At 46.5% G+C, this 10565-nt stretch overlaps 1 pseudogene across 1 annotated transcript in view; it reads left to right on the top strand.

The window, feature by feature from the left end:
• LOC311098807 (YEATS domain-containing protein 2-like) overlaps positions 1-7727 on the top strand; it is a 75680-nt pseudogene extending 67953 nt beyond the window's left edge. The window contains exons 20-25 of the transcript in view: positions 740-843; positions 3904-4084; positions 6230-6466; positions 7287-7361; positions 7461-7471; positions 7628-7727. The product of the transcript in view is annotated as a YEATS domain-containing protein 2-like (transcript). The remainder of the gene's footprint in view (positions 1-739; positions 844-3903; positions 4085-6229; positions 6467-7286; positions 7362-7460; positions 7472-7627) is intronic.
• The last annotated feature ends 2838 nt before the right edge of the window (positions 7728-10565 follow it).

Consider the following 10565-nt stretch of genomic DNA (forward strand, 5'->3'; position numbering starts at 1 on the left):
ATGCCACCTCTGAAATCTCCACTCAATGTTACAAATGAAAAAACATATTCTATTTGTGTGACCTACTATCTCAAAATGTTCACTTACATATCTACACATTTTTTAGATAGTGTCGACCCAAAAAATAAAAATGTGGTGGGAATGGGCTTCCATAGTTTTACATGGCTCAGCGCAGCTGGCAGCTTGGCAGCTACTGCAACAGTTTCAGAACAGTTACTGCAATTTGAGGTAAAAACTCAATAAAGTATACACAACTGTGTTGTCTCTCGAAAATTGATACCTCTCCAGAACTTCTCCAGAACCTCTCCAGAATGTCCTTTCACTATCGTCAATGTGAAAACAGTCTATTTGATTTGTTTTTACATTTAGATTTTAGTCATTTAGCAGACGCTCTTATCCAGAGTGACTTACAGTTAGTGCATTTATATTAAGGTAACTACGTGAGACAACCACATATAAACAAAGATTGAATGTAGATGGATAATCTACTATGTAGTAGATTAGGACTGGCCACCCCTCAGAGCCTGGTTCCTCTCTAGGTTTCTTCCTGGGTTCCTGCCTTTCTAGGGAGTTGTTCTTAGCCACCGTGCTTCTGCATCTGCATTGCTTGCTGTTTGGGGTTTTAAGCTGAGTTTCTGTATAAGCACTTTGTGACATTTGCTGATGTAAAAAGGGCTTTATAAATACATTTGATTGATTGATATGTTGTGTGTTTTATGGTTAATGTTGTGTTGTTTAGCCAAGGACTCCCATCCGTTCTGTGCAGTGTCTACTGAACAGTACTAGTCCTGGAACATTGGGAAACGCAGGGTAGCTGAGGTAAGAGGCTTTGTTTGTGTTGTTGTCTGTGTGTTTGTTGGTCTGGCTGTGTGTTTGTGTTGTTGTCTGTGTGTTTGTTGGTCTGGCTGTGTGTTTGTGTTGTTGTCTGTGTGTTTGTTGGTCTGGCTGTGTGTTTGTGTTGTTGTCTGTGTGTTTGTTGGTCTGGCTGTGTGTTTGTGTTGTTGTCTGTGTGTTTGTTGGTCTGGCTGTGTGTTTGTGTTGTTGTCTGTGTGTTTGTTGGTCTGGCTGTGTACAACATGTGTAAACATAAAATCAAATCAAATCAAAAAGGTAAAATAAAACAACAACAAAAAAGTGTTGAGAAAAAAAAGAGCAGAAGTACAATAAAATAACAGTAGGGAGGCTATATATACAGGGGGGTACCGGTGCAGAGTCAATGTGCGGGGGCACCGGCTAGTTGAGGTAGTTGAGGTAATATGTACATGTGGGTAGAGTTAATGTGACTATGCATAAATAATTAACAGAGTAGCAGCAGCGTAAAAAGATGGGGTGGGAGGTGGGGGTGGGGGTGGGGGGGCAGTGCAAATAGTCCGGGTAGCCATGATTAGCTGTCTTATGGCTTGGGGGTAGAAGCTGTTGAGAAGTCTTTTGGACCTAGACTTGGCACTCTGGTACCGCTTGCCGTACGGTAGCAGAGAGAAGTCTATGACTAGGGTGGCTGGAGTCTTTGACAATTTTGAGGGCCTTCCTCTGACACCGCCTGGTATAGAGGTCCTGGATGGCAGGAAGCTTGGCCCCAGTGATGTACTGGGCCGTACGCACTACCCTCTGTAGTGCCTTGCGGTCGGAGGCCGAGCAGTTGCCATACCAGGCGGTGATGCAACCAGTCAGGATGCTATCGATGATGCAGCTGTATAATTTTTTGAGGATCTGAGGACCCATGCCAAATCTTTTCAGTCTCCTGAGGGGGAATAGACTTTGTCATGCCCTTTTCATGACTGTCTTGGTGTGTTTGGACCATGATAGTTCGTTGGTGATGTGGACACCAAGGAACTTGAAGCTCTCAACCTGTTCTACTACAGCCCCGTCGATGAGAATGGGGGCGTGCTCAGTCCTCTTTTTTTTCCTGTAGTCCACAATCATCTCCTTTGTCTTGGTCACGTTGAGAGAGAGGTTGTTATCCTGGCACCACACGGCCAGGTCTCTGACCTCCTCCCTATAGGCTGTCTCACCGTTGTCAGTGATCAGGCCTACCACTGTTGTGTCGTCGGCAAACTTAATGATGGTGTTGGAGTCGTGCCTGGCCATGCAGTCATGGGTGAACAGGGAGTACAGGAGGGGACTGAGCACGCACCCCTGAGGGGCCCCCGTGTTGAGGATCAGTGTGGCAGATGTGTTGTTACCTACCCTTACCACCTGGGGGCGGCCCGTCAGGAAGTCTAGGATCCAGTTGCAGAGGGAGGTGTTTAGTCCCAGGATCCTTAGCTTAGTGATGAGCTTTGAGGGCACTATGGTGTTGAATGCTGAGCTGTAGTCAATGAAAAGCATTCTCACGTAGGTGTTCCTCTTGTCCAGGTGGGAAAGGGCAGTGTGGAGTGCAATAGAGATTGCATCATCTGTGGATCTGTTGGGGCGGTATGCAAATTGGAGTGGGTCTAGGGTTTCTGGGATAATGGTGTTGATGTGAGCCATGACCAGCCTTTCAAAGCACTTCATGGCTACAGACGTCAGTGCTACGGGTCGGTAGTCATTTAGGCAGGTTATCTTAGTGTCCTTGGGCACGGGGACTATGGTGGTCTGCTTGAAACATGTTGGTATTACAGACTCAGTCAGGGACATGTTGAAAATGTCAGTGAAGACACTTGCCAGTTGGTCAGCACATGCACGGAGTACACGTCCTGGTAATCCGTCCGGCCCTGCGGCCTTGTGAATGTTGACCTGCTTAAAAGTCTTACTCACATTGGCTACGGAGAGCGTGATCACATAGTCATCCGGAACAGCTGGTGCTCTCATGCATGCTTCAGTGTTGCTTGCCTCGAAGCGAGCATAGAAGTGGTTTAGCTCGTCTGGAAGTATTGTGTCACTGGGCAGCTCGCGGCTGTGCTTCCCTTTGTAGTCTGTAATAGTTTTCAAGCCCTGCCACATCCGACGAGCGTCAGAGCCGGTGTAGTACGATTCAATCTTAGTCCTGTATTGACTCTTTGCCTGTTTGATGGTTCATCTGAGGCCATAGCGGGATTTCTTATAAGCGTCCGGGTTAGAGTCCCGCTCCTTGAAACCGGCAGCTCTACCCTTTAGCTCAGTGCGGATGTTGCCTGTAATCCATGGCAGTGTTCGTTAGTATTGTTTTTGTGTGTGTACACGAGACTGTGACTCTGCATATTTCCTGGTTACCTCATGTCTCTCCTCTGTCAGATCTGATGAGTGTCTCTCTCTTTGCCCCTTCATCATCCTCTTTTATTTCTACAGAAAGCACTCACGGAGACACACACACACTTTTAACCCCAGCTGCTGCCTAAAAGCCCTGTAGACCCATACTATCTGTGGATGCAGTCTGGACTGGTTTTCTACTCTACACTCTCTGACAGTCAGTCTCTCAGACAGCACTGCTATATGCTGCCTGCCCCAGTGCCCAGAAGTCAGACTTATTCTACCCAGTGAAATACAGACTGTGGGAGGGAAGGTCATGTGATGCTATGAACTGGCTGGGTTATGAGGGTGTGGGGATGATCCACTCATTTCTGACTACTGACTTTGGAATGGGAACTCATATGAACTCATATGAACTCAACACTGTAGAGGAGCTTCAGGGGAAATGATGCCTAAGACACCTTGGAGAGAGTTGGCTCTGGGCTGGCTAGCTAAAAAACAATTAGTATATTAGTTCCCTTCCCTCTGTTTACTCCAAATCAACAGACTCCATGTGATTAATATGCAAAACATAATTTGAGTGACAGCTGTTTGAAGAGGAGTGAAATAAGTAGATTGCTGGGAATTGTGGGTAATCAGAGCTGGCAAGTTTACTATGCACAACACTTTGTGTGTCTCCCTTATAACGTGTCCATTGTGTTGATTTTGTTGGGTTTTGGGTGTTGTGTGTTGTGTAAAGTATGTTGAATGCAGGAAATGGTCCAGGAAGTGTTGGAGCGCTGCCCCTGTCTGCAGGCCCTCACCCCTCCTAAGACCAGAGAGGTGGTTCAGTGGTGATGACAGAGGAGCTACACTCCTCCGGACCCCCTACGCAGCAGCAGGCCTGGTGAAGGGACCATAGAGGGCATCCGTACACAGGTAGACAATGAGCCAGGTATGAGTGTATGAGTTGGGTGGTATCCAGATTTTCATATTGTCATACCATCCTTCTCTCATCCCGGGATTTACAGTATTACTGGCATAGCACACAAGGGGGCGCTAAAACGCAAGAAAAGCCCATTGGGCCTCTACTACCAGAATGCTAAATAAATTAGTACAAACTATCAGCGAAATCACATAGACGCTGTTAGCTAAATGCTAACGAGAGAAGACGAACATAAATTGCAAATTGTGCTTGACTTGGACTGAAATAGGTTCCGGTACTCATTTTGGGTGCCGGTACTGTATATATTTAGGTGCAGGAGCTCCACAATACTTTTGAGCTAATATTCTATAAGAGGAACAGGAGCTCAAGCAGTAGAACATTTTAGGTGCAGGTACTCAGCTCAGGTGAGCTCCTGCCCAAGTCAAGCACTGTTGCAAAGACGGACAACTCCAGCTCATAAAGTTATATAAATATAGCTAGTAGCTACCGATTGTCATTTTTGTTGCAGGCAAAAGTGAACAAGAGATATTGAGCAATGAACAAAGTTGTGATGCATGCTTTTCTGAAGGAAGAGCAGCATGTGCACACGGAGCAGATGGGAGGACTACGGTAAGCTTCATAATGTAAAATAAAGTGACAGGTGAAATGAAGAACGCGATCTGCTTTATCTCCTAATGTATTGCACAAGTTCACTGCAGGTATTCACTTAAAAAGCAGCTACAAACATTGACATTTATTGAAAACTTCAAATAAATAGTTTTGACGGTATTGAAAAACCATCTCGTGGCTTTTTCCAAATACCCCGGTATATGGTATGTACGGTATACCGCCCAAGCCTATATGGGTGTATATGGGGGGAAGGGGGAAGAGGGGTGTTGTGTGCGTTTGTGCATGCATGTGACAAAGATAGAGGAAGTAACGTTGAATGGTGTATGTGGGTGTCGGTCTGCACGCAACATTTGTGTTTCCCACTGAAGACATTTCGCTGCAGTTGTAAACGTGGCATTCTGTTTGTCCTTTTCAAGCCCAGCTAGTCCAGTGTACTGTGTTAGTGCTAGTATGTACTGGTGCTTTGTTTAGCCTGTATTCACAGGCTGTCCTGATGAATTCGGTCTATTGTTCCTGTTCCTGTGTGGAGGAAGAAGGAGGCCGCTAGCCTGATGAGTTACACCAGCCTGAGCCCAAACAACCAAGCTCTGTTCTGATCTGCTCTGTTCTGTTCTGATCACTAACCCAAACAACCAAGCTCTGTTCTGATCTGCTCTGTTCTGATCACTAACCCAAACAACCAAACTCTGATCTGTTCTGATCACTAACACTAACCCAAACAGTCAAGCTCTGTTCTGATCTGTTCTGCTCTGTTCTGATCATTAACCCAAACAACCAAGCTCTGATCTGTTCTGATCACTATGGCCCAAATGCACACACTCTTTTGCCTTCTCTCTTCCATTCTCTCTCTCTCTCTCTCTCTCTCTCTCTCTCTCTCTCTCTCTCTCTCTCTCTCTCTCTCTCTCGCCGGCTGGGATGTCCTTGTCCCATCGCACTCTAGCGACTCCTTGTGGCGGGCCGGGCACATGCACGCTGACTTCAGGTCGCCAGCTGTACTGTGTTTCCTTCAACACAATTGGTGCGGCTGGCTTCCGGGTTAAGCGAGCAGTGTGTCAAGAAGCAGTGTGGCCTGGCGGGTTGTGTTTCGGAGGACACATGGCTCTCGACCTTCGCCTCTCCCGAGTCCGTAGGGAGTTGCAGTGATGGGACAAGACTCTAACTACCAATATCACGAAATTGGGGAGAGAAAAAGGGGTACAAAGTTTTTTAAAATGTTATATACTGTATAAATATAGATGTTTTATTGTCACACATTCGATAGGTGCTGTGAAATGTGTTGTTTTACAGGGTCAGCCATAGTAGTACGGTGCCCCTGGAGCAAATTGGGGTTAAGTGCCTTGCTCAAGGACACATCAACAGATTTTTCACCTTGTCGGTTCGGGTATTCGAACCAGCGACCTTTTGGTTATTGGCCCAACGCTCTAACTACTAGGCTAACTGCCACCACACAGACGCCCACACATCTCTCTTCACCCTGCTGCTACCTTAGGCTGTAGAAACACAGGAAAGTGTGTGTGTGTAACGTGCCTCCATCTCTCTCTGCAGAGTGACCCTCTACCCTGGCTAGCTGTGAGGAGTTGGTCCAGCGGTTGGCGCAGCTGCAGGCCCTGCTAAAGACTGAGCCAGAGGACGACAACGATGAAGTCTTGGATATTGTCAGCGTGACCCCGCCCTCCCAGAGGTTAAATGTCAACGAGGAGAAACAGGAAGCGGACCCCGAGCCCAAGTACTTCCTGGCCCCCTGCCCCTAGACCCAGTTCGTCAGGCGACACAGCCCGACAGGTGATTAGCTATCTGGTCAGCACCGACAGATAAGTTGGTCCAAGTTGACCCTGACAGATGCACAACTCTGATCACCCACGGCCACAGTGTGTGCTGGCTTTCCTTCCTACGATATACGTATACCCATTTAGACCTTGGAGGAAACCAAGTCTTTGCAGACTAGAGGCTGGCTATGAAAGTGGAAGAGCACCTAAAAAGCCAGGTTGCACAGTGCTGTATTTAGATGTAAGAGGATTGTGTGAGGATGACAATCCTGTAAGAGGATTGTGTGAAAGTACACATTCCTAGCATCATCATAATCATCACCATCATCAGTACAGCTGAGTATCTTATACTCCCAGCATCATCACCAGCAGCATCATCATCATCAGTATAGCTGAGTATCTTATACTCCCAGCATCATCATCAATACAGCTGAGTATCTTATACTCCCAGCATCATCATCATCAGTACAGCTGAGTATCTTATACTCCCAGCATCAGCAGCATCATCATCATCAGTATAGCTGAGTATCTTATACTCCCAGCATCATCATCAATACAGCTGAGTATCATATACTCCCAGCATCATCATCATCAGTATAGCTGAGAATCTTATACTCCCAGCATCATCATCAATACAGCTGAGTATCTTATACTCCCAGCATCATCATCATCAGTACAGCTGAGTATCTTATACTCCCAGCATCATCATCAATACAGCTGAGTATCTTGTGGTGAAAAGACCCATCATCTCATCCTAACCTAAGTATCACTCTTTATCCATCCCTCCCTCCGTCCCTCCCTCCCTCTCCTCCTCCCTCCCTCCCTCCCTCTCTCAGATGGGTGTGTCCTTCCAGCAGGTGGAGGTGGAGATGACTGTGTTTTCTCCGGTCATCGAGGTCATGATTCTCAAGGTCAGTCACTCCGGATGCCTCAAACACACAGCACAATGAGAATGACAGTTGAGAGATGAATGAATCAAGAAAGTTGTCCTGTGTCCCCCTGTGCACCAGTCTATTCTCCTGTACTGATAACACGTTGTCTGTGACGCAGTATATATTTGATAATGTAGTGTTGAACCACTAACGTTGGTGATGTGTTGTATTCGTCCCTATCTAATAAGCTATTAGATTAATAGTATGGTATGAATATCTTCCTGTTGTGTCCCCTGGGCTGCCAGGGAGATCACAGCCATTAACGTTCACCAGGCTGCCAGCAACATCCCCACATGTGACTTCCTCACCAACACACACATGGGCTACCTGACCAAGGAGGACTGATAACACACAATCTTATACACAGCCTAACATAGGACGATGGCACACTGGCTACTCCCATCAGTGTCACTAGCTGAGAGACGGGCAGTAACGAGCGTATGGCCATGTCTCTCTGGGGTAAAAGTGAACGGTTGGCCGGGCAGAAGAACACTATGACCGCAACAGACAGAGGCCACAACAGCAACAGTTGGACCGCAGCAGGAAGGCTTCGACCCCACCAGGAGGACCATCTGTCTGCAACGGAACCGTTTCACTCTTTTATTCTCTCACTGTTGCCTGTTCTCTCTCTCCTCTCACTCTATTTATCTTCCACTGTCTCCAGCTCTGTCTCATCCATTTCCTAGAGAAAGAGAAATCAGTTTAGTCTTGACAGAGAGGATATATAATCACATGCTTTAGCTATTAAGGGCTCCTGGACATCCAGAACCAACCGGTTTCTACCAGTTTAACTGACATTTCGAACTACTAGTCAGCTACTTTTCGTATCTCAGTATCATAAAGTAGAATCAAGTAGAACAGACAACACTAATATCTGGGTGGAATTCAGGATTGCACAACTTTCTGAACGTTAAGAGATGACATGATTCCTTAAGCGCTTATCATTGTACGTATACTCTTCCGCATAACAGTGCTGTAGAATATTGGACCTTTGGCTTTCATACTTTTAGAATTTTCAGCGCAGCTCAATCAATTTCTCCAACCGTCACCACATTCAAATGAATAGAGGACGCGTACGCAGGTCCGCGTTGGTAGGAATTTTAGGGAGGTGTGCGGTCGGGCTGTGGGTCCCCCACGGACACTAGTCACAGAGCCGGATAGATGTGTCACAATGCGCCGCCAGACTCTGTGTCTGTGGACTCTGAATTACTCTGTATGATGACAGAGCAGTTTGTCTGTTCTACTCAATATATTTCTATGTGTACATTCCATAACATTATTCCCTACTGAACACCACCCTGAGGATCACTCATAATGTACCTGGCATAGCCGTTTCTTGAATAATCTGTTTCAGTTTGTATAACTGGTTTAACTGACAGTCTGACTAATGAACTGTATCTGTTGACTTAATCACATCTGGGCTCAGTCTGGTCCCTCTAAACCACCACACAACGTGAGATCAACATTGTATTGAACATTGTAGGTCTCATACATTGTCTGGTGTCCTCTTTCTCACCTTATAAGGGGATTGTGTGTGTTAAAGTATTGTCTGTCTGACAGTCACAGGGGAGATTACGTGTTTTACAGACCTACTGTACATGAGACCAGACTACTCCTCCCAATACCAGTCGTAATCCCATTGTACTCTTTTGGGAACAGTTCCATTATCATTCAGTCAATTCAAGAGATTCATTTAATTAGTTGGTTCAACATTTTTCCATTAGGAATTTTCAATTCCAATTATTCATGCGTCCTGAATTGACTGAGTTGAAATGGAACAGAGACCAATACTGACTGTTGTGATGATGTCACTGTAGACTACTCGAGTGTTCCATGTCAGCCTGGGACCAGGCTAGTTCCATCTGGGACCAGGCTAGTTCCATCTGGGACCAGGCTAGTTCCATCTGGGACCAGGCTAGTTCCATCTGGGACCAGGCTAGTTCCATCTGGGACCAGGCTAGTTCCATCTGAGACCAGGCTAGTTCCATCTGGGACCAGGCTAGTTCCATCTGGGACCAGGCTAGTTCCATCTGGGACCAGGCTAGTTCCATCTGGGACCAGGCTAGTTCCATCTGGGACCAGGCTACTTCCATCTGGGACCAGGCTAGTTCCATCTGGGACCAGGCTAGTTCCATCTGGGACCAGGCTAGTTCCATCTGGGACCAGGCTAGTTCCATCTGGGACCAGGCTAGTTCCATCTGGGACCAGGCTAGTTCCATATGTCCAAGAAGGAGCGTTGTTAAATAACTTGAGAAGTCTTGGACAGTAGGGGTGGAGGGAGGACACACACTCATCTGTGTGAGTCCATGATAAAGTATATTGTATTTTTTATTTTTTACATGGTCCATTCCCCTCTTGAGTAGGGTTGACCGTTGGTTGTCGTTGAAGTGCATTTCTCATGTTATCTTGGGTGTAATGTACAGTATGTACCTCTGAGAGTGAGAGAAAGTTAAGGTGAAAGAATGAAAATCTCTTTGAATGTGATCCATATTGGATGTTGTGTACATGGTTTTTGGTGGAGATTTAGCTTGTGTTGGAGTTTCATCGGTTTCTTTATGAATCCGGTTAGTGTAAGTGTGTGGTGTTCTCACTGTAAACTGAGTGGCCACCTTGCCTGTTTGATCAAACCTCCGTCACCGACCCACAGGACTGGGTGATCTCACTCTCTGAGGCCGACGTGAGTAAGGTCTTTAATCAGGTCAACACCTGCAAGGCCGTGGGGCCCGACGGTATTCCAGGGTGCGTTCTCGGAGCTTGCGCAGAACAACTGGTAGGCATATTCACAGTACAAAAACAAAAACAGTACTTTGCAACCTCTCCTTGTCCCTGTCTGTAATCCCCACGCTTTAAAATGACCACCACCATTCCTGTTCCCAAGAACTCTAAGGCTTCATGCCACAATGACTACCACCCTGTAGCACTCACTTCTGTCATCTTTGAGAGGCTGGTTATGGCACACTTCAACTCCATCATCCCAGACACCCTAGACCCCCTCCAATTTGCATACCGCCCCAACAGATCCATAGACAACGCAATCTCAATTGCTCTCCAGGAATACCTATGTGAGAATGCTGTTCATTGATTACAGCTCAGTGTTCAACACCATTGTCCCTTCCAAGCTTAGGACCCTGATGCCTAGTCACCTTACCCCTATACAGTGCATTCAGAAAGTATTCAGACCTC

The sequence above is a fragment of the Coregonus lavaretus genome (assembly GCF_964263955.1).
Source record: "Coregonus lavaretus genome assembly, chromosome: 23".
Taxonomy (NCBI): Eukaryota; Metazoa; Chordata; class Actinopteri; order Salmoniformes; family Salmonidae; genus Coregonus; species Coregonus lavaretus.